General features: G+C 40.1%; 1 long non-coding RNA gene across 1 annotated transcript; it reads right to left on the bottom strand.

Annotated features, from left to right (window-relative positions):
* Positions 1 to 10,810: 10,810 nt before the first annotated feature.
* LOC131998425 (uncharacterized) lies at positions 10,811 to 11,255 on the bottom strand. Its single transcript, XR_009398686.1, has 2 exons — positions 11,102 to 11,255; positions 10,811 to 11,041 (listed from the first exon to the last, which is right to left on the bottom strand). It is a non-coding gene; the product is annotated as an uncharacterized LOC131998425 (long non-coding RNA).
* Positions 11,256 to 24,335: the final 13,080 nt, after the last annotated feature.

The raw sequence follows: 24,335 nt of genomic DNA on the forward strand, positions 1-24,335 counted from the left end.
GCCGAATCTTATATACCCTCCACCATGGATCGCATTTGTCGAGTTCTTTTCCCGGTATCTCTTCTTAGGCAAAAAAAGGATATAAGAAAAGATTTGCTCTGCTATTAGGGCGATATCAAAATATGGTCCAGTTTGGACCACAATTAAATTACATGTTGGAGACCTGTGTAAAATGTCAGCCAATTCGAATAAGAATTGCGCCCTTTGTGGCCTCAAGAAGTAAAATAGAGAGATCGATTTATATGGGAGCTGTATCGGGCTATATACCGATTCAGACCATAATATACACGTATGTTAATGGTCATGAGAGAATCCATCGTACAAAATTTCAGGCAAATCGGATAATAATTGCGACCTCTAGAGGCTCAAGAAGTCAAGATCCTAGATCGGTTTATATGGCAGCTATATCAGGTTATGAACCGATTTGAACCATATTTGGCACAGTTGTTGGATATCATAACAAAATACTACATGCCAAAAATCATTCAAATTGGATAAGAATTGCGCCCTAGAGGCTCAAGAAGTCAAGACCCCAGATCGGTTTATATGACAGCTATATAAGATGATGAACCGATTTGAACCATACTTGGCACAGTTGTTGGATATCATAACAAAATACGTCGTGCAAAATTTCATTCCAATCGGATAAGAATTGCGCACTCTAGGGGCTCAGGAAATCAAGACCCAAGATCGGTTTATATGGCAGCTATATCAGGTTATGAACCGATTTGAACCATACTTGGCACAATTGTTAGATATCATAACAAAACACGTCGTGCAAAATTTTATCCAAATCGGATAAGAATTGCGCGCTCTAGAGGCTCAAGAAGTCAAGACCCTAGATCGGTTTATATGGCAGCTATATCAAAACATGGACCGATATGGCCCATTTACAATACCAACCGACCTACACTAATAAGAAGTGTTTGTGCAAAATTTCAAGCGGCTAGCTTTACACCTTCGGAAGTTAGCGTGCTTTCGACAGACAGACGGACGGACGGACGGACAGACGGACGGACATGGCTAGATCGACATAAAATTGCACGACGATCAAGAATATATATACTTTATGGGGTCTAAGACGAATATTTCGAGTAGTTACAATCAGAATGACGAAATTAGTATACCCCCATCTTATGGTGGAGGGTATAATAAATTAACAGCACAACAACTAAATCGTTATAAGAAAAGAAAATAATATAAGAAAAGAATTGCTCTGCTATTAAAATGATATCAAGATATGGTCCGGTTCGGACCACAATTAAATTATATGTTGGAGACCTGTGTAAAATTTCAGCCAATTCGTATAAGAATTGCGCCAATTGGGGCTCACGAAGAAAAATAGAGAGAACGATTTATATGGGATCTGTATCGGGCTGTAGACCGATTCAGACCATAATAAACACGTTTGTTGATGGTCATGAGAGGATCCATCGTACAAAATTTCAGGCATATCGGATAATAATTGCGACCTCTAGGGGTCAAGAAGTCAAGATCCCAGAACGGTTTATATGGCAGCTATATCAGGTTATGCACCGATTTGAACCTTATTTGACACAGTTGTTGAAAGTAAAAATAAAATACGTCATGCAAAATTTCAGCCAAATCGGATAGGAATTGCGCCCTCTAGAAGCTCAAGAAATCAAATCCCCAGATCTGTTTATATGACAGCTATATCAGGTTATGAACCGATTTGAACCATACTTGGCACAGTTGTTGGATATCATAACAAAACACGTCGTGCAAAATTTCATTCTGATCGGATAAGAATTGCGCACTTTAGAGGGTCAAGAAGTCAAGACCCAAGATCGGTTTATATGGTAGCTATATCAGGTTATGGACCGATTTGAACCATACTTGGCACTGTTGTTGGATATAATAAGAAAACAAGTCGTGCAAAATTTCATTTCAATCGGATAAGAATTGCGCCCTCTAGAGGGTCAAGAAGTCAAGACCCAAGATCGGTTTATATGGTAGCTATATCAGGTTATGGACCGATTTGAACCATACTTGGCACAGTTGTTGGGTATCATAACAAAACACGTCGTGCGAAATTCCATTCCAATCGGATAAGAATTGCGCACTCAAGAGGGTCAAGAAGTCAAGACCCAAGATCGGTTTATATGGTAGCTATATCAGGTTATGGACCGATTTGAACCATACTTGGCACTGTTGTTGGATATAATAAGAAAACACGTCGTGCAAAATTTCATTTCAATCGGATAAGAATTGCGCACTCTAGAGGCTCAAGAAATCAAGACCCAAGATCGGTTTATATGGCAGCTATATCGGGTTATGGACCGATTTCAACCATACTTGGCACAGTTGTTGGATATCATAACAAAACACGTCGTGCAAAATTTCATTCTGATCGGATAAGAATTGCGCACTCTAGAGGCTCAAGAAATCAAGACCCAAGATCGGTTTATATGGCAGCTATATCGGGTTATGGACCGATTTCAACCATACTTGGCACAGTTGTTGGATATCATAGCAAAACACGTCGTGCAAAATTTCATTCCAATCGGATAAGAATTGCGCACTCTACAGGCTCAAGAAGTCAAGACCCAAGATCGGTTTGTATGGCAGCTATATCAAAACATGGACCGATATGGCCCATTTACAATACCAACCGACCTACACTAATAAGAAGTATTTGTGCAAAATTTCAAGCGGCTAGCTTTACTCCTTCGGAAGTTAGCGTGCTTTCGACAGACAGACGGACGGACGGACGGACGGACGGACAGACGGACGGACATGGCTAGATCGACATAAAATTTCACGACGATCAAGAATATATATACTTTATGGGGTCTCAGACGAATATTTCGAGTAGTTACAAACAGAATGACGAAATTAGTATACCCCCCATCTTATGGTGGAGGGTATAACAAGTAAAAGCGTGCCAAGTTCGGCCGGGCTGAATCTTATATACCCTCCACCATGGATCGCATTTGTCGAGTTCTTTTCCCGGCATCTCTTCTTAGGAAAAAAAAAGGATATAAGAAAAGATTTGCTCTGGTATTAGAGCGATATTAAGATATGGTCCGGTTTGGACCCCAATTAAATTATATTTATGTCGGAGACCTGTGTAAAATGTAAGCCAATTCGAATAAGAATTGCGCTCTTTGTGGGCTCAAGAAGTAAAATAGAGAGATCGATTTATATGGGAGCTGTATCGGGCTATAGACCGATTCAGACCATAATAAACACGTATGTTAATGGTCGTGAGAGAATCCGTCGTACAAAATTTCAGGCAAATCGGGTAATAATTGCGATCTCTAGAGGCTCAAGAAGTCAAGACCCCAGATCGGTTTATATGGCAGCTATATCAGGTTATGGACCGATTTGAACTATACTTGGCACAGTTGTTGGATATAATAACGAAACTCGTCGTGTAAAATTTCATTTCAATCGGATAAGAATTGCGCACTCTAGAGGCTCAAGAAGTCAAGACCCCAGATCGGTTCATATGACAGCTATATCAGGTTATGAACCGATTTGAACCATACTTGGCACAGTTGTTGGATATCATAACAAAATACTTCGTGCCAAAATTCATTCAAATTGGATAAGAATTGCGTCCTCTAGAGGCTCAAGAAGTCAAGACCCAAGATCGGTTTATATGGCAGCTACATCAGATTATAAACCGATTTGAACCATACTTGGCACAGTTGTTCCATATCATAACAAAACAAGTAGTGCAAAATTTCATCCCAATCGGATAAGAATTGCGCACTCTAGAGGGTCAAGAAGTCAAGACCCAAGATCGGTTTATATGGCAGCTATATCAAAACATGGACCGATATGGCCCATTTACAATACCAACTGACCTACACTAATAAGAAGTATTTGTGCAAAATTTCAAGCGCCTAGCTTTACGCCTTCGGAAGTTAGCGTGCTTTCGGCAGACAGACGGACGGACGGACATGGCTAGATCGACATAAAATATCACGACGATCAAGAATATATATACTTTATGGGGTCTCAGACGAATATTTCGAGTAGTTACAATCAGAATGACGAAATTAGTATACCCCCCATCTTATGGTGGAGGGTATAAAAATAATGTTAATAATTTTGAGTTTTTGTAGGTTAGGTAAGGTTAAGTGGTAGTGGCAGCCATTAGACTTACTTAGACGTTTCCGTTCATTGTGTTAACCCCGAAATCATGAGGAGAAAGATGCCTTCCAGTCTCTGCCGCTGAACCAATCAAATTGCTTTAAACAGCCAACTCGTGAATGTTCACATCCGCTAAACCAGACAAGTTCTCAAATAATTAAGAACCTAAAGTGGAACCCCTTCTGACTGCTAGTGCTGGACACACACAGGAGGTTTTCTATAGTCTCTTCTTCTTCGATGTCCTCACAGCTTCTACAAAAGTTGTTTCTGGCAACCTTCAGTCTGTCAGCATGTTTGTCATGACGGACACAATGACTGAGACGTCTGTACTAGCCAGTAATAGGTCTCGAGGACAGAATCTTCCTTAGCCTAGAGGCCTCAGATGTATCCTACTTCTACTGAATTCCACCCAGGATTTGATCTGAGCCTTTCTCAGCTCACCCTTGTAGACTTCCGAATCGTGTGGTGCCCCTGTGGCTTTCGCACTATTTAAGAGTTATCTGCAGTCCTTCCTTAGACCAACCAGCTCTGGGGTCCACCATGGCGGTCGCTGTTTGCCCTTTGGCTTGGCACGTGGACATTATGACATAAGAGAGCCCTTCAGGGCCTTCGTGATCCGCATGACCATTTTGTCTATGTCCTCCGCAGTTTCCACTTCCTTTTTGTACCCACCACCATAGGATAGGGGGTATATTCATTTAGTCATTCCGTTTGCAACACATCGACATATCAATTTCTGACCGACCATACATATATTTCGGATCGTTGTAAAATTCTAAGACGATTTAACGATGTCCGTGTCTCTGTCCGTCTATCCGTATGTCCGTCCGTCTGTTGTAATCACTCTACAGCTTTCAGAAATTGAGATATTGAGCTGAAATTATGGCACAGATGCGTCTTTATGATAGATACTGGTTAAGTTCTTCAACGGGACAAATCGGACCATATTTGGATATAGCTGTTATATAGACCGATCTGCCGGTTAAGGGTCTGAAGCCCATAAAGCTTCATTTTTTAACCGATTTCGCTGAAATTTTAAACAGTGAGTAGTTTTAAGCTTCAGATCAGACTATATTTAAATGTAGCTGTCAGTGAGTTGTTTTAAGCCTCCTAATATCTACCCGAAATATAGTTCGGATCGAACTATATTTTGATATAGCTGCCATATAGACCGATCTGCCGTTTAAGGGTCTGGAACCCATAAAAACTGCAATTAATATCCGATTTCGTTGAAATTTTAAACAGACATTATACACTAATATGGTTCGGATCGCACTATAACTAGATATAGTTACCATATAGACCGATCTCCCGTTTAAGGGTCTGGAAGACATAAAGGCTGCATTTATTAACCAATTTCGCGGAAATTTGAATCAACGAGTTGTTTAAACCACCCGCCATCTGACCCAAATATGCTAAAGATTAAGGGTCTGAAGCTAACTAAAGCTTTATATATTACCCGTTTCCGCTACCATTTGAAACAGTGAGTAGTTTTAAGCTCCCGATATCCGACTTAAATATGAGTCAGATCAAAGTATATAGATGTAGCTGTCATATAGACACATCTTCCAATATAGGGTCTTAATTCCATAAAATGCAGATTTATTGTCCGAAAATGTTACTTGTCCCGAATAAATTGTGATCGAGACCAGGCCCTATTAAGATATAACTACGGATATAGTAGTGGAGTGATAATAAAATAGGATGATTATTACATCCTTGTTTAATTTGGTCCACATCGGTCCAGATTTGGTTATAGGCTTTTCGACATAAGTGTCCTCTACGGTTCAGATCGGTTTATATTTGGATATAGCTGCCAACAAGACCAATATTTTTTCTACTAAAAAGAACAAGGTCTTATATTTATTAAACCACTTAAGAACAAGTAATACCCACCACCTCGGGTATATATCTGAACCACCTTTCGTCAAAAACCAGCGAAAAATGCATACCTTATGCCCCATAGCAGCTATATAGACATATAATCCGATTTAGACCAAATGCTTATAAGTACAAGTCATTGTTCAATCGAGAGATCAGTATATATGGCAGCAATATCCAATCTGGACCGATTTGAGGCAAACTGAAGACAAATATCGAAGGGCCCAACACAACTCATTGTCTTAAATTTCGGCGACATCGGACAATAAATGCGCTTTTTATGGGTCCAAAACCTTAAATCGAGAGATCGGTCTATATGTCAGCTATATCCAAATCTGGACCGATCTGGGCCAAATAGAAGAAAGATGCCAAAGGGCCTAAGGCCACTCACTGTTTCAGGAAAATCGGATAATAAATGTGGCTTTTATGGGCCCAAGACCCTAAATCGGAGGATCGCTATATATGGCAGCTATATCCAAATCTGGACCGATCTGAACCAAATTGACGAAGGATGTCGAAGGGCTCAACGCAACTCACTGTCTAAAATTTCAGCAAATTCGGATAATAAATGTGGCTTTTATGGGCCTAAGTCCCTAAATCGGAGGATCGGTATATATGGCAGCTATATCCAAATCTGGACCGATCTGGGCCAAATTAATCGCAACTCACTGTCCCAAATTTCAGCAAAATCGGATAATAAATGTGGCTTTTATGAGCCCAAGACCCTAAATCGGAGGATCGGTATATATGGCAGCTATATGCAAATCTGGACCGATCGGGGCCAAATTGACGAAGGATGTCGAAGGGCCGAACGCAACTCACTGTCCAGAATTTCAGCAAAATCGGATAATAAATGTGGCTTTTATGGGCCTAAGACCCAAAATCGGAAGATCGGTCTATATGGCAGCTATATCCAAATTTGGACCGATCTCGGCCAAATTGACGAAGGATGTCGAAGGGCTCAACGCAACTCACTGTCCAAAATTTCAGCAAAATCGGATAATAAATGTGGCTTTTTTGGGCCTAAGACCATAAATCGGAGGATCGGTCTATATGGCAGCTATATCCAAATCTGGACTGATCTCGGCCAAATTAACGAATCATGTCGAAAGGCCTAACATAACTCACTGTCTTAAATTTCAGCAAAATCGGATAATAAATGTGGCTTTTATGGGCCCAAGACCTTAAATCGGAGGATCGTTCTATATGGCAGCTATATCCAAATCTAAACCGATGTGAGCCAAATTGACGGAGGATGTTGGGGGGCCGAACGCAACTCATTTTCCAAAATTTCAGCAAAATCGGATGATAAATGTGGCTTTTATTGGCCTAAGACCCTAAATCGGCGGATCGGTCTATATGAGGGCTATATCGAGATATAGTCCGATATAGCCCATCTTCGAACTTAACCTGCTTATGGACAAAAAAAGAATCTGTGCAAACTTTCAGCTCAATATCTCTATTTTTAAAGACTGTAGCGTGATTTCAACAGACAGACGGACGGACATGTCTTGATCGTCTTAGATTTTTACGGTGATCAAGAATATATATACTTAATAGGGTCGGAAATGGATATTTCGATGTGTTGCAAACGGAATGACAAAATGAATATACCCCCATCCTTCGGTGGTGGGTATAAAAACATTTAAACTACTTTTTCCAACAATACAAACTCTGTGTCTCCCATTCCCCGTACCCTTGAGAAGTTTAAACCCCGAAATGCATAGTCCACGAACCATTCCTCCACACACCCATGGTTCCTGGATAAGAACACGTCAAATTCCTCTGGCATCTAGAGGACTTTTAGTGCAGCCGAAGAGTCTTTACAGTGGTGGAAATTTATCTCCAGAAACCGGACCTTAGTCAGTACTCAGAACCTCCACCACTGTTGCGTCAGCCTCGACTTCTGATTCCGCCAGGAGTTCATCCTCACAAGATTCGTTAGATCTTGTCATGATGAGCTTCCGTGCTCATCTAGGTGAGAAAGCAGTGGAACCACTTTTCCTCAGGATACTGGGCACTTGCTGTGTGGACGTTTCCTCTTTAGATGCTTCACTAGCTGCTTCTGTCGAAGTACTTTTTGAGTTCAGTCCTTCCCCGCAGGAACACACCTTGAGCCCAGTTTAACCGGATGACGTACCCACACAGGGCTTGTCGGGTCCCGTTTCGATACCTTTCCCTCCTGTCTCAATCGCGGCAGTCTCATTTTCAGTCTCCTGCAATCCGCCAGACTTTAACGATGTGCTGGATCCTCCTGATTCCTCAAACTCACCGCTTCTATAGACCATCAGTTCAGATTTGTTGAGGTCTCCGGTCACCATCAGCCCAATCTAAATATCTTCCAGTCGGTGGTTAAAAGATTTGGATTACATTCCTTTAGTCTCCCAAGTACAGATTCAGGATCTGAGGGAATCCTTGGTATCCAAACATGCGCCATTGGTCGAGAAGGAATACCTTCCTTCTTGACTAAAACAAGTTCTGCGCCTAGCCAGATCTCACCAATCTTTTTTAGGGCGCAACGATACATTTCATTTTCATTTAGTCTGTGTCGGCCACGATACCAGCCTCCATCGTCACAAATTAGAGGAGGCCCAGAAAATTCCGCAAAAACATCGGAGTATACTAATGACAATCCATTGACCTGCCCTGTTCTTCTCCCTTATCGACAACTGCCATCATCAAACTGTCCCTAGCGACATTATCATTGGTTCTTGGACCCATCTTACTAATGTTCGCCCTTGATCTTTTAGGCATGGGATGGATGAAGTGACCGCAGCATTTTGGCCGACTGCGGTGCAGTTTGCGAATCTAGACGTGTAGTCTTTGGGGTAGCCTATGCACCGAATCCCCGAACCCAATTGAGGGAGTATCTCTTTTTATTAGTGAGAGTCTTAGGATCATCCGTCCCAAGTCTCTCAATAAACCTGAGAGCGACGCGCCTTTTATTATTATAACCTCTTAAAGAGCGTGTTGGTTTGCCGGAGAAGGCCGATGGCCTAGGCAAGTTATAGGCATGCGATGATAGAATGTTGGGCCTTTGAAGTCCATTCTAAGCCTATTCCGGGGCTCTAAGCAGATACATTTATCCTAATGGATAACAATTTCGTGGCTATCCTTGAGTGATTTAATTTTTTTTTCCAAAATTAACGACCTATTACGAGTTACAGAAAAATTATTGCGGAGCAAAATAACAAAACATCTGCTTCACTCAACGGCATGATAAGCCGAGTTATTGTCGCCTTTAAATAACCAATGGCCATAACGTTCCCGCGGTGATCGGTTCTATGGGCTGGAATTAGCTTGCTCACATATGGAGCTTGACGAAAATTGCCACCTCCACACACAAATGTGGTTACAACAACAATCTACACCAAAAAGAATTATCGGACGAACCATGTGGACATAGCGAAGAGTACTACTTTTTCGCCTATTTTATTTTCTCCTACTTCATGGAAAAATATTTTTTCAGATTTGAATTGCAAGTTTTTCGTGGGTAGTGATGTTTCTCGTGAGTCGAGCGTGAGAAAAATTTTTGTGGGTGAACGTGGGTCAACGTAAAAAATCGTGCTTGGGGGTGCGTGAAAAATTTTTTTCGTCTCGTGAGCGTGAGTGGAAAATCACTCAGTGGCACACCTCTAGTACTTGGCTTGGATGTTGGAAGCCATAGTAGATTTTGTTGAGCAAAATTTCAGCTCAATCGGAACGCCCCCTGGAGGCTCAAGAAGTAAAATCGGGAGATCGGTTTATATGAGAGCTATATCAGGTTATTGACAGATTTAGACCATATTTCAAAGTTCCTAGTAGAAGTCGTTGCGCAAAAATTCATCCAAGTGGAAAATCACTCAGTGGCACATCTCTAGTACCTGGTTTGGATGTTGGAGACCATAGTAGATTTTATTGTGCAAAATTTCAGCCCAATCGGAATGCCCCCTGGAGGCTCAAGATCGGTTTATATGTCAACTATATCAGGTATGTAAAAGGTCGTAGAAGAAGTCGTAGTACCAACCGGAGAAGAAGTCAGCCAAACTGGACAAGAATCGCGCTCCCTAGAGGCTCAAAAAAAATATAATCGGGAGATCGGTTTATATGGGAGCTATATCTAATTATGGACCTATATGGCCCATTTACAATCGCAACCGACCCACACTTGCACGAAACATTTATTCAAAATTTTAAACGCTTAGCTTTACTTCTTCAAAAGTAAGCGTCCTTTCTCTTCCCCTCCCATCCTTTGGTGGAGGGCATAACAATAACTGAAGTACATACCAAAATTAGTTGGCCTTATCTAGTCTTGAAGAGGTCTTTTTCATTGCTGTCTCTGGCTACAACAGACTTCTCAGTCATTGGGTCCGTCATGACAGGAGGTTACTGTCTGATATGTAAACATGCTGGCAGACTGAAGGTTGCAAGTAGACGTCTCAGTCTATTTGGCAGACTGAAGTTTGCCAGTTACGGCTTCTGCAGAAGCTGTGAGGATGTCGAGAAAGAAGAGATAATAGAATATCTGCTGTCTAGTGTTCAGTTCTAACAGTCAGAAGGAGTGCCACTTTTAGCTCTCATTTCTTTGATAACTTTTCTGATTAAGCGGACGTGAACATTGAAGAGTTGCTTGACTGTTTGAAGCAATCTGGATGTTTCAAAGGCAGGAACTGGAAGGCATCTTCCTTCTCCTAATTCCGAGGATAACACAATGAACGGAAACGTCCAAGTTAGTCTAATGGCTGCCAATAAAACTTCTCCTTACCTAACATACGATAACTCAAAATTATTATAATTATTTTTTATTATTTAGTTATTGTGCTGTTAATTTATTTTTATTATAGGACTTTTATTAAAATATTCAGATTAGTCCTAGTGCATTCCAATAGCTTTTGTGATGAGTTAAAATTTTTCAAAACCATTCATTTTCTCACTTTCCGATTCCCATTCCCTCGGTCAAACCGGTAACTACGGGTAAGATGGGTTCAGGATTAGCAGAAGCAATTGCCAAAACACCCATAACGGCTACAGCAATGGTTGCAAAGAATTTCATATTGGACTGTAGATAAAAAATTTAATTTTTGATAGAAAAACAACTTGATATAGAAATTGAAGTTACCTTTTTGGAGTTGGTTTGTTTTGCTATAATTTGCAAAGAAAACTGAATGATTATCAAGAGAATCTAGACGGTTTTTATAGCAAATACTTTCCTAATGAATTAATATGACAGTACAAAAGGTGTTAATTAGTGTGCTGCACGACTTTTTGTTCATTCATTGTAAACCAAAAGGCTGGAGAAGATAAGGAATATTAAAACTGTAAATAAATTTGAAAGCAATTAGTATTTAAGTTAGTACTAGCCGAACCTGGCCCGCTCCGCTGCGCTTTTTCAACTCTCTAATATTTTTTTAGGGTTGGAACACTTCAATCTGAATGTGAATATGAAATTCGTGCCACTTTAGCCTATATCCGCCTATAACGCTGAACGCCGGCGTTCAAATCCTGATGGTGACATCGGACAACATTTAAAGCGGTGGTGATTCCCTCCCAAATTCATTTAATGTGAGCCCCATATTGCCATGGTCAGTAAATACGAAATGTTTGGAGGGTGTTTTGGGGCTGGGGCGGCCACCGGCACTTTGCCCTGAATACGGATATCAAATTCGTTTTTTTTACTTCCAAATACCGTTGATTTGAGCTCCACATTTCCATAATCGGAAATGAAGTTCAGTTTAGGGGGCGCTTTAGGGTGTACCCCCAAACACTTGGCTCCAAAATTGGATATCAAATTCGTTTTCTACTCTCAAATACCTTTCATCCTATAGTCCTTGAGTCATAATTTCATAATGAGTCAATCAATCTATTTGACTTATTTTGGAAAGAAAAGCGCCACCTAGACTTGAACACAAATTTCAATGTCATATTCGTAATCTACTCCCAAATACCTTTCATTTGAGTTCCATATAGACATGGTCGGCTAATATGCCCATTTGGGGGTACTTGGAGGTGCCCTGCCATTACTTGGACCTAATTTTGTATGCCATATTTGTAATCTAATGTCGAATACTTTTCATTTGAGGCCCCGATTTAGGTTCTTAGGCGCATAAAAGCTACGTTTATTATCTAATTTTGCTGAATTTTGGGACAGTGAGTAGAGTGAGGCCACTCGACATCTTTCTTCAATTTGGCCCAGATCGGTTCAGATTTGGATACAGCTGGCATATAGACCGATCTCTCGATTTAAGGTCTTGCGCCCATTTAGTTTCCGATTTTGCCAAAATTTGGGACAGTTGTGTTAAGCCGTTCGACATCCCTGTTCAATTTGGCCCAGATCGGTCCAGATTTGAATACAGGTGCCATATAGACCGATCTCTCGATTTAAGGCTTTGGGCCATAAAAAGCGCATTTATTGTCCGATGTCACCGAAATTTGGGCAGTGAGTTTACTTAAGCCCCTCTAGACATTTCTGCAAGTTGACCTAGGTCGATCAAGATTTGCGTATATCTGTCATATAGACCGATCTCTTGATTTAAGGTTTTGGGCCCATAAAAGGCGCATTTATTGTCCGATATCGCCGAAATTTGGGACAGTGAGTTGTGATGGGCTCTTCGATATTCTTCTTCAATTTGGTTCAGATGGGTCCAGATTTTGATATAGCTACCATACAGACCGATCTTTCGATTTAAGGTTTTGGGCCCATAAAAAGCGCATTTGTTGTCCGTTTTCGCCGAAATTTGGGACAGTGAGTTGTGTTAGGCTCTTCGACATTTTTCTGCAACTTAGCCCAAATCGGTCCAGATTTGGATATAGATGCCGAAATTTGGGACAGTGAGTTGTGTTAGGCTCTTCGACATTTTTCTACAACTTAGCCCAAATCGGTCCAGATTTGGATATAGATGCCATATAAAAATGTGGAGAAAAATAGACACTTTTTCTAGTTGTTGGCGTGATACGAGACGAGGAATTTTTTAAAAACAGCGAATTCGATCTGCTTTGTGAAAGTGGAGTTTCTTTTTCAAAAAAAAAAAAAAGAAAGAACAGTACCTTAAAAAGTAGAGAAATCGAATAGTCAATTGCTGGAAAAAGCAAAATAACAGTCGATTCATTTCTCTCTAGCATATTCGACAGGAACGGTATATGCAATAATATGTTGCCAAAGCAAATATATTCGATGAATCAGAATCGGTAGATTCAACTGAACAAGAAATACTTGCAAATAGAAGTCCTTGTAGATGAAAATGTTTGTGTAGTTTGCATGTCGAAACCACCAAAAATAATACTTCTAACATGCAAGCATTTGAAAATATGCGATGAATGCAATATAAATCTCCAAGCCGAAGCAATTGCTGCAAAAAACTCAACATTAACAAGTAAAAGCGTGCTAAGTTCGGCCGGGCCGAATCTTATATACCCTCCACCATAGATCGCATTTGTCGAGTTCTTTTCCCGGCATCTCTTCTTAGGCAAAAAAGGATATAAGAAAAGAGTTGCTTTGCTATTAGAGCGATATCAAGATATGGTCTGGTTTGGACCACAATAAAATTATATGTTGGAGATCTCTGTAAAATGTCAGCCAATTCGAATAAGAATTGCGCCCTCTAGAGGCTCAAGAAGTACAAAAGAGAGATTGATTTATATGGGGGCTGTATCGGGCTATAGACCGATTCAGACCATAATAAATACGTATGTTGATGGTCATGAGAGAATCCGTCGTACAAAATTTCAGGCAAATCGGATAATAATTGCGACCTCTACAGGCTCAAGAAGTCAAGATCCCAGATCGGTTTATATGGCAGCTATATCAGGTTATGAACCGATTTGAACCTTATTTGACACAGTTGTTGAAAGTAAAAATAAAATACGTCATGCAAAATTTCAGCCAAATCGGATAGGAATTGCGCCCTCTAGAAGCTCAAGAAGTCAAATCCCCAGATCTGTTTATATGACAGCTATATAAGGTTATGGACCGATTTCAACCATACTTAGCACAGTTGTTGGATATCATAACGAAATACTTCGTGCAAAAATTCATTCAAATCGGATAAGAATTGTGCCCTCTAGAGGCTCAAGAAGTCAAGACCCAAGATCGGTTTATATGGCAGCTATATCAGGTTATGGACCAATTTAAACTATACTTGGCACAGTTGTTGGGTATCATAACAAAACACGTCGTGCGAAATTCCATTCCAATCGGATAAGAATTGCGCCCTCTAGAGGCTCAAGAAGTCAAGACCCAAGATCGGTTTATATGGCAGCTATATCAGGTTATGGACCGATTTGAACTATACTTTGCACAGTTGTTGGATATCATAACAAAACACGTCGTGCTAAATATCATTTCAATCGGATAAGAATTGCGCACTCTAGAGGCTCAAGAAGTCAAGACCCAAGATCGGTTTATATGGCAGCTATATCAAAACATGGACCGATATGGCCCATTTACAATACCAACCGACCTACACTAATAAGAAGTATTTGTGCAAAATTTCAAGCGGCTAGCTTTACTCCTTCGAAAGTTAGCGTGCTTTCGACAGACAGACGGACGGACGGACGGACGGACAGACGGACGGACATGGCTAGATCGACATAAAATGTCACGACGATCAAGAATATATATACTTTATGGGGTCTCGGACGAATATTTCGAGTAGTTACAAACAGAATGACGAAATTAGTATACCCCCCATCTTATGGTGAAGGGTATAAAAAGTGGGCGATTGACTAATGTCCGTCAAATCTCTCGAAATGTGCTGCTCTCTCTGACCCCCAAATTGGGGTCATATTTCATATTAAAATAAGTTATAATTTTTTAAATGAAATAAAGCCCCAATAAAAGAAACAAGTAAAAGCGTGCTAAGTTCGGCCGGGCCGAATCTTATATACCCTCCACCATGGATCGCATTTGTCGAGTTCTTTTCCCGGCATCTCTTCTTAGGCAAAAAAGGATATAAGAAAATAGTTGCTCTGCTATTAAAACGATATCAAGATATGGTCCGGTTCGGACCACAATTAAATTATATGTTTGAGACCTATGTAAAATTTCAGCCAATTCGTATAAGAATTGTGACCATTGGGGCTCACGAAGTAAAATAGAGAGAACGATTTATATGGGATCTGTATCGGGCTATAGACCGCTTCAGAACATAATAAACACGTTTGTTGATGGTCATGAGAGGATCCGTCGTACAAAATTTCAGGCATATCGGATAATAATTGCGACCTCTAGGGGTCAAGATCCCAGATCGGTTTATATGGCAGCTATATCAGGTTATGAACCGATTTGAACCTTATTTGACACAGTTGTTGAAAGTAAAAATAAAATACGTCATACGTCATAAAAATAAAATACGTCAATTTCAGCCAAATCGGGTAGGAATTGCGCCCTCTAGAAGCTCAAGAAGTCAAATCCCCAGATCTGTTTATATGACAGCTATATCAGGTTATGGACCGATTTCAACCATACTTGGCACAGTTGTTGGATATCATGACGAAATACTTCGTGCAAAAACTCATTCAAATAGGATAAGAATTGTGCCCTCTAGAGGCTCAAGAAGTCAAGACCCAAGATCGGTTTATATGGCAGCTATATCAGGTTATGAACCGATTTAAACCATACTTGGCACAGTTGTTGGGTATCATAACAAAACACGTCGTGCGAAATTCCATTACAATCGGATAAGAATTGCGCACGCTAGAGGCTTAAGAAGTCAAGACCCAAGATCGGTTTATATGGCAGCTATATCAAAACATGGACCGATATGGCCCATTTACAATACCAACCGACCTACACTAATAAGAAGTATTTGTGCAAGATTTCAAGCGGCTAGCTTTACTCCTTCGGAAGTTAGCGTGCTTTCGACAGACAGACGGACGGACGGACGGACGGTCAGACGGACGGACATGGCTAGATCGACATAAAATGTCGCGACGATCAAGAATATATATACTTTATGGGGTCTCAGACGAATATTTCGAGTAGTTACAAACAGAATGACGAAATTAGTATACCCCCCATCTTATGGTGGAGGGTATAAAAATACATTATAGGCATTTCACGAATATCCAAGTTTGTATTTAACTGTTAGAGGGAAAGCTCAACGAACGTACACAGAATCAGAGCTATTACGTTACAGAGATGACATTTTTCTACGTCTTGAAAGCGAAACCTCAGTGGAGCAGGTTTGACTCAAAATTTAGCTCAAAGGTAAGAAGCCTCCTTTTTAGAGTCGAGCCCAAGTGGCGTGCCGATAAGTAAACATTTTTTTTCCTTTTGTCACTCGATTCGTTCGCTAAGTCACTGATACAGTTGATTTTATAAAGGGAAAATAGCTGTTTTCAATGAATCGAGTGACAACAAGTAAAAGCGTGCTAAGTTCGGCCGGGCCGAAACTTATATACCCTCCACCGTAGATCGCATTTTTCGAGTTCTTTGCCCGATATCTATTTTTAGGCAAACAATGGATAAAAGAAAAGAATTGCTATAATATTGGAGCTATATCAAGATATGGTCTGATTCGGACCATAATTGAATAAAATGTTGGAGGCTACAGTAGAAGTTATTGTGTAAAATTTCAGCCAAATCGGATAAGAATTGTGCCCTCTAGTAACTCAAAAAGTCAAGATCAGTTGATATGGCAGCTATATCAGGTTATGAACGGATTTCAACCATACTTAGCACAGTTGATGGATGTCATAACATAACACATCTTGCAAAATTTCAAAATCGGAAAGGAATTACGGCCTCTAGACTCTCAAGAACTCAAGATCCCAGATCGGTTTAAATGGCAGCTGTAACAGGTTATGAATCGAGTTGAACCATATTTGGAACCGTTGTTGAAAGTCATAATAAAACACCTCATGTAAAATTTCAACCAAATCGGAAAAGAATTGTGCTCCCTAGTCACTCAAGAAGTCAAAGTCCACGATCGGTTTATATGGATGTTATATCAAAACATGGACCGTTATAGCCCATTTACCTACACTAATAAGAAGTATTTGTGCAAAATTTCAAGCGGCTAGCTTTACTCCTTCGAAGTTGGCGTGCTTTCGACAGACAGACAAACGGTCGAACATGGCTAGATCGACTTAAAATGTCATGAAGATCAAGGAAATATGTACTTTATGGGGTCTTAGACGAATATTTCGAGGAGTTACAAACAGAATGACGAAATTAGTATACCCCCATCCTATGGTGGAGGGTATAAAAATCAGACAACAAAGGAAGATTTGGCAGTGCGAACAAGTTTTGGAAATAACAAGGTGATCAAATATTGGGCCCTGCCAATAGCAGCCCGGGACATCTAGAGCCTTGAAATTTTGATTTGTGAAGTGATTGATATCAATAACACCTCAACGCTAATCATTTCAAATTTTTTAGAGTTATCTATTTCCGTTCTCAAATGACATATTTTTATACCCACCACCGAAGGATGGTGGTATATTCATTTTGTCATTCCGTTTGCAACACATCGAAATATCCATTTTCGACCCTATAAAGTATATATATTCTTGATCAGCGTAAAAATCTAAGACGATCTAGACATGTCCGTCCGTCTGTTGAAATCACGCCACAGTCTTTAAAAATAGAGATATTGAGCTGAAATTTTGCACAGGTTCTTTTTCTATCCATAAGCAGGTTAAGTTCGAAGATGGGCTATATCGGACTATATCTTGATATAGCCCCCATATAGACCGATCCTCCGATTTAGGGTCTTAGGCCAATAAAGGCCACATTTATTATCCGATTTTGCTAAAATTTGAGACAGTGAGTTTTGTTAGGCCCTTCGACATCCTTCGTCAATTTGGCCCAGATCGGTTCAGATTTAGATATAGCTGCCATAAAGACCGATCCTCCAATTTAGGGTCTTAGACCCATAAAAGCCACATTTATTACCCGATTTTGCTGAAATACGGGACAGTGAGTTGTGTTAGGCCCTTCGACATCTTCCGTCAATATGGCTCAGATCGGTTTAGATTTTGATGTAGCTGCCATATAGACCGATCCTCCGATTTAGGGTCTTAGGCCCATAAAAGCCACATTTATTATCGGATTTTGCTGAAATTCTGGACAGTGAGTTGTGTTAGGCCCTTCGACATCCTCCGTTAATTTGGCCCAAATCGGTTTAGATTTGGATATAGCTGCCATATAGACCGATCCTCCGATTTAGTGTCATAGGCCCATAAAAGCCACATTTATTGCCCGATTTTGCTGAAATTTGGGACAGTGAGTTGTCTTAGGCCCTTCGACGTTCTTCGTCAATACGACGCAGATCGGTTCAGTTTTGGATATAGCTGCCATATAGACCGATCCACCGATTTAGGTTTTGGGGCCATAAAAAGCGCATTTATTGTCCGATGTTGCCGAAATTTGGGACAAAGAGTTAAGTTAAGCCCCCCCCACATATTTCTGCAAGTTGGTCTAGATCGATCAAGATTTGCATATAGCTGCCATATAAACCGATCTCTCGATTTAAAGTCTTGGCCTCATAAAAGGCGCATGTTTAATCCGATTGCACTGAAATTTGACACACTGACTTATGTTATGCTTTTCGACATCCATGTGGTATATAGTTCAGGTCGGATTATTTTTAGATATAACTACTAAAAAGACCAATATTTTGTTATATACAATTGAACAATAACTGTTACTTATTAGTATCTGGTCCAAATCGGAACATAGCTGCTATGGGGCATAAGGTATGAATTTTGCACCGGATTTTGAGGAAAGGTGGCACACATATATATTCGAGGTGGTGGGTATCCAAAGTTCGGCCCGGCCGAACTTAACGCCTTTTTACTTGATTACTACTTTATTTCTATTCTATTCCAATGTGTGCAAGATGAATACAAAATTTGGCACGGGCTTTGTAACCCCTCCCTGGGCTATTTATACACCAGTAACACAGGCATTTGAAAAGGACACAAGACATCCACAAAACCTTAGCTGTTGATTAATTCCCACCCAAGACCAAAACAACGATAAACGACAGGACCATAAAACTCGCAAATCAAAGTACGAGTAGAATAACAAAAGGACTTAAAAGACCCCAAGAATTTTTTTGTGACTTTTATCTTGGTATCAAATTCTAAAATAGAGTTTAACACCAAATAAAAAGTCGCTTCTACAGGGTTCTTTATCAAGTCTTTAATCACAAAATATTATAACAATTGTAACCACGTACCATAATTTCCAAAAAAAAAAAAAGTTCCAGGAATTCCAAGGCATGGTATCATAGATGCGTTTTCGCTATTAATACGATTCAAATACAACATACCAACGCACGGTCCTTGAAGCCATCTAATATGGGTGAAAAGTCTTCTAACCAAAGATGGAACGCGTCCCATAGTGGTTGGTGTGTGTTGCTATCTTTGGCTTTCCTTTTCCATTTGCATCTCCGATCATTGAGCTCGCCTCAAAAGAGAGAAACAAACAAAATTTGTAAAATTTAATGATCTCCCCCTAAAAGCCAAAAAACTTGAAAAAAAAAATTGATTGGAAATAATTAATAAAAAAAAATAACTCCCCTGAAGTTTAGATACCCTCAACAAAGTTAAATCGCTCCATGGCTGGTTAGGAAGTCAGCAGGATACATAGAAAAAGATAGCGTGAGTGGGACAAGCAACAAGTACAGTCAAATTACTTAATAGCAGGGATTTAATATCACCGGGAAGATGTTCAAATCAATGCCTCTAAGAAAAGGTCTTCTCTTTGTCACACCAACAACAAAATCATGAGAAGGAAACTAATGTTAGAAACCACCCCTGAGAAAAAAGTATCTTTTTTTTCAACTGGGGTGGTTTTTTCCTTATAGCAGCAGGTATAAAAGCAGCAGTAGTGCAATCGTTAGACATACACTCCAAGTGCATCCTTCTAAGAATAAACATCTTCTAACAATGGCTCTGGCCCAAGAGACTGTTTCCAATGATGTTTTTCTAAAAAAAAAACAGCTTTAAATTTGTTTAAACAAATAAGTAACAAAAGTAAAAAATCTTTGATTTCTGTTCAAATAGACATCTACCCAGTGAATTCATCGCTGGAATGGCAAGGGTATACCCATAAATATCTTTGGCCCAAATGCCTACTACAACTACTTAAAGAACCAACGTTTGGAGAGGCTGCAACAACATAAAACACCCAATAAGAAGAGCTGCCTTTATAGTAGAATCACACCCCGAAGGAGTGAAAAAAAGATGTTGGTAATACTGTACTACACACAAAAAACCCGACCAAATCAACACTTTTTGGCTTCAAGGAGGAGTTGCTAGAAAAAGGCTTGTTTTGACTTGAAGAGACATTAAGTTCTTCTCGGGCCTTAACTCCTAAAGCAAAACGAAACGTTGTAAAATAATTTTGTTTTGTAAAAAATGGCTTTAATTTGTAATTTTGTTGAAAGAATTTTTAAAATTCGTAGAAAATTGTAACAAATTGTGAACTATAGTGCAAAAAATTAAATATTGTAATATTAGTTTTAGTTAATCAATCTGTCTTCCTTGGCTAAGATTTAGGTTTAAGAGTTTGTCTTCCGGTTTGTTTGTTTTGCAATTAGTTTTTAGGTTTGCAATTAGTTTAAGTGTCAACGAATGTCTTCTTGTAAATAAAATGTATATTGTAAAAAAACTGAGATTGTTAAGTCTTTTCATTAAGCTTTGGGAAATGTAATTAAGGTGTTAACTACTTTGAAACAGAACAATTAAAACCGCGCTAAATTTGGTCGGGCCGAATCTTGGAAACCCACCAACACGAGTTCTGCTAAACTTTTCCACAAAACTAGTTGGCCCGGTGTGCTTCGCTAAACCCTGAAGTGACAATTTTATGGTGAATGTTACACTTATGCACAACAACATTTTGCAAATGTCGCATAGTGGGAGAAAATCGAAAAAACTAGCCGAGGTGTTAAAAAACTAGCCGAGGTGTTAACGAGATCGTGTGTAATTTCAAGGCCCTAGGTTGTTCGTGCGCCTTTTGGCAGGCCCCTAAAGTTGGTCACCTCGGTATTTCGAAAAATTGTTCGGGCAGCCAAATCTTCATATGTGGTCACATGTGGTCAAAATTTTACTGGATAAAGCTCAAAAAAGAACAAGTAAAAAGGCGTTAAGTTCGGCCGGGCCGAACTTTGGATACCCACCACCTCGGGTATATATGTAAACCACCTTTCGTCAAAATCCGGTGCAAAACTCATACCTTATGTCCCATAGCAAAAATATGTGGAGGGGCTTAACTTAACTCTTTGTCCACAATTTCGGCAACATCGGACAATAAATGCGCTTTTTATGGCCCCAAAACCTAAAACCGAGAGATCGGTCTATATGGCAGCTATATCCAAATCTGGACCGATCTGTGCGATAATACAGAATTATGTCAAGGGGATTAACGTAGCTCACTGTCCCAAATTTCAGCGACATCGGAAAATAAATGCGCCTTTTATGGGCCTAAGACCCCAAATCGGAGGATCGGTCTATATAGCAGCTATATCCAAATCTGGACCGATCTAAGCCATATTGACGGAGAATGTCGAAGGACTTAAGACAACTCACTGTCCCAAATTTCAGCAAAATCGGATAATAAATGTAGCTTTTATGGGCATATAACCCTAAATCGGAGGATCGGTCTATATGGCAGCTATGTCCAAATGTGAACCAATCTGAGCCAAATTAACGAAGGACGTTATAGGGCCTAATACAATTCACTGTCTCAAATCATAGCAAAATCGGCCAATAAATGTGGCTTTTATGGGCCTAAGACCCTAAATTTGAGGATCGGTCTATATGGCAGCTATATCTAAATCTGAACCGATCTGAGCCATATTGACGGAGGATGTCGAATGGGCTAACACAACTCACTGTCCCAAATTTCAGCAAAATCGGATAATAAATGTGGCTTTTATGGGCCTAAGACCCTAAATTTGAGGATCGGTCTATATGGCAGCTATATCCAAATCTGAACCGATCTGAGCCATATTGACGGAGGATGTCGAATGGGCTAACACAACTCACTGTCCCAAATTTCAGCAAAATCGGATAATAAATGTGGCTTTTATGGGCCTAAGACCCCAAATCGGAGGATCGGTCTATATGGCAGCTATATCGAAATCTGGACCGATCTGAGCGAAATTGACGGAGGATGTCGAAGGGCCTAACACAACTCACTGTCCCAAATTTCACCAAAATCGGATAATAAATGTGGCTTTTATGGGCCTAAGACCCTAAATCGGCCGATCGGTCTATATGGGGGCTATATCAAGATATAGTCCGATATAGCCCATCTTCGAACTTAACCTGCTTATGGAGAAAAAAAGAATCTGTGCAAAATTTCAGCTCAATATCTCTATTTTTAAAGACTGTAGCGTGATTTCAACAGACAGACGGACGGACATGTCTAGATCGTCTTAGATTTTTACGCTGATCAAGAATATATATATTTTATAGGGTCGGAAATGGATATTTCGATGTGTTGCAAACGGAATGACAAAATGAATATACCCCCATCCTTCGGTGGTGGGTATAAAAAGAAAGCTCAGGAAGAAGAAGGTGCAAAATTTAAGCCAAATCGGATAAAAATTGCGTCCTCTAGAAGTCTTTTCGAGAGATCGGTTTATTTGGCAGCTATGTCAGGTTATTGAATAACGAAACACTTCGTGCATAATTTCAGCCAAATCGTATAGAAGCTCAAGAAGTCAAAATGCAAGATCGGTTTATACGAGGTTTGCATTTTACAACCCTTGTGTTGCAATCTGCCAATTGACAGCTCTTCGTGCGATTATTTTTTACAACTTTCGACATGTATTAACTCAACAACAGTGAATCGATTAACCTAATTCAATTTTTAGCTATGAAGCTCCATTAAGGACCAGCGTTTATGGTGAATTAAACCGAGGTCGTACTTCACTCCAAGACGAATTTCGTGGTCTTCCAAAATCACTTGCTGTTCTAAAAACTATTGATGCTGTGCGCAAACTGATATTTCAAGATCGTCATGTGACCTATCTTGAGATTGAGACAACCATAGGCATTAGTGAGACCAGCATACATTCAATATTGCATGAATATTTGACCTTCAAAAAATTTTGTTCATCGTTGGATCGCTCAAAAAAAGGCTCGTGTCGTTTGGTCTAAAGAAGTGCTCCAAAAATACGATCACGGTAATTCGAAACATGTCTATGACATCGTGACAGATGATGAATCGTGGATATATGCATATGAGCCCGAAGGTAAACAGCGGTCAACTGTATGGGTGTTTCAAGATGAGCCAAATCCAACAAAAGTTACTCGCGCACGAAGCACTTCCAAGCAAATGATAGCCTGTTTTTTTTTCGAAAAAACTAGACATATCGCAATAGTACGACTAGAACAACGCAGAACGGTCAATTCTGAGTGATACACAACCATTTGTTTGCCAGTTGTCTTCCAAGAAATCAGGAAAACCAACCGCCGAAACGGATCACTCTTCACCACGACAATGCGAGCTCTCAGACATCGGCTCAAACAACTGCAGCACTCAAATCATCGATTTGATGAGTCATCCGCCGTATAGTCCTGACTTGGCACCGAGTGAGTTCTTTTTATTCCCATACGTAAAAAATACGAGTAAAAGCGTGCTAAGTTCGGCAGGGCGGAATCTTTTATATACACCATGGATCGCATTTGTCGAGTTCTTTTCCCGGTATCTCTTTTTAGGCCAACAATGGATTAAACGCTACATCAAGTTATGGTCCGATTAGGACCGTAATCGATTTGAATATTGCAGACCGTAGAAGAAGTCATTGTATAAAATTTCAGCCAATTCGAATAAGTAATGCGTCCTTTAGAGCATTGAGGAGTAAAATAGACCAATTCAGACCATATTTGACACGTATGTTGGAGGTCATGGGAGAAACCGTTGCACAAAATCCCAACCAAATCTGATAATAATTGCGCCCTCTTGTGGGTCAAGGTGTCAAGATCCCAGATCGGTTTATATGGCAGCTATATCTGGTTATGGACCGGTTTATACCACACAGTTGTTGCAAGTCATAACGAACCACTTGTTACAAACAGAATGACGAAATTAGTATACGCCATCCTATGGTGGAAATCGAACCACATTCTGATTCGATTTAGCCATGTCCGTCTGTCTGTTCGTCCGCCTGTGAGTCCATGTATTCTTGTAATCAAGGTACAGGTCGTATTTGTTGTCCAACAGTCACGAAATTTTTCACATCGCCAAAGGACGAACGCTTTTGATTTTGGTAAAAATCGGGTCAGATTTTGATATAGGTTAGGCAAGGTTAGGTTGAAAAGAGGGTGCAGATATTAATCCGCCCATGCCACTATGGACATACAGCTAAGCCAGTAAACGGTTTGTTGTGCGCTCTAAA

The sequence above is a fragment of the Stomoxys calcitrans genome, unplaced genomic scaffold (genome assembly GCF_963082655.1).
Source record: "Stomoxys calcitrans unplaced genomic scaffold, idStoCalc2.1 SCAFFOLD_79, whole genome shotgun sequence".
NCBI classification, from domain to species: domain Eukaryota; kingdom Metazoa; phylum Arthropoda; class Insecta; order Diptera; family Muscidae; genus Stomoxys; species Stomoxys calcitrans.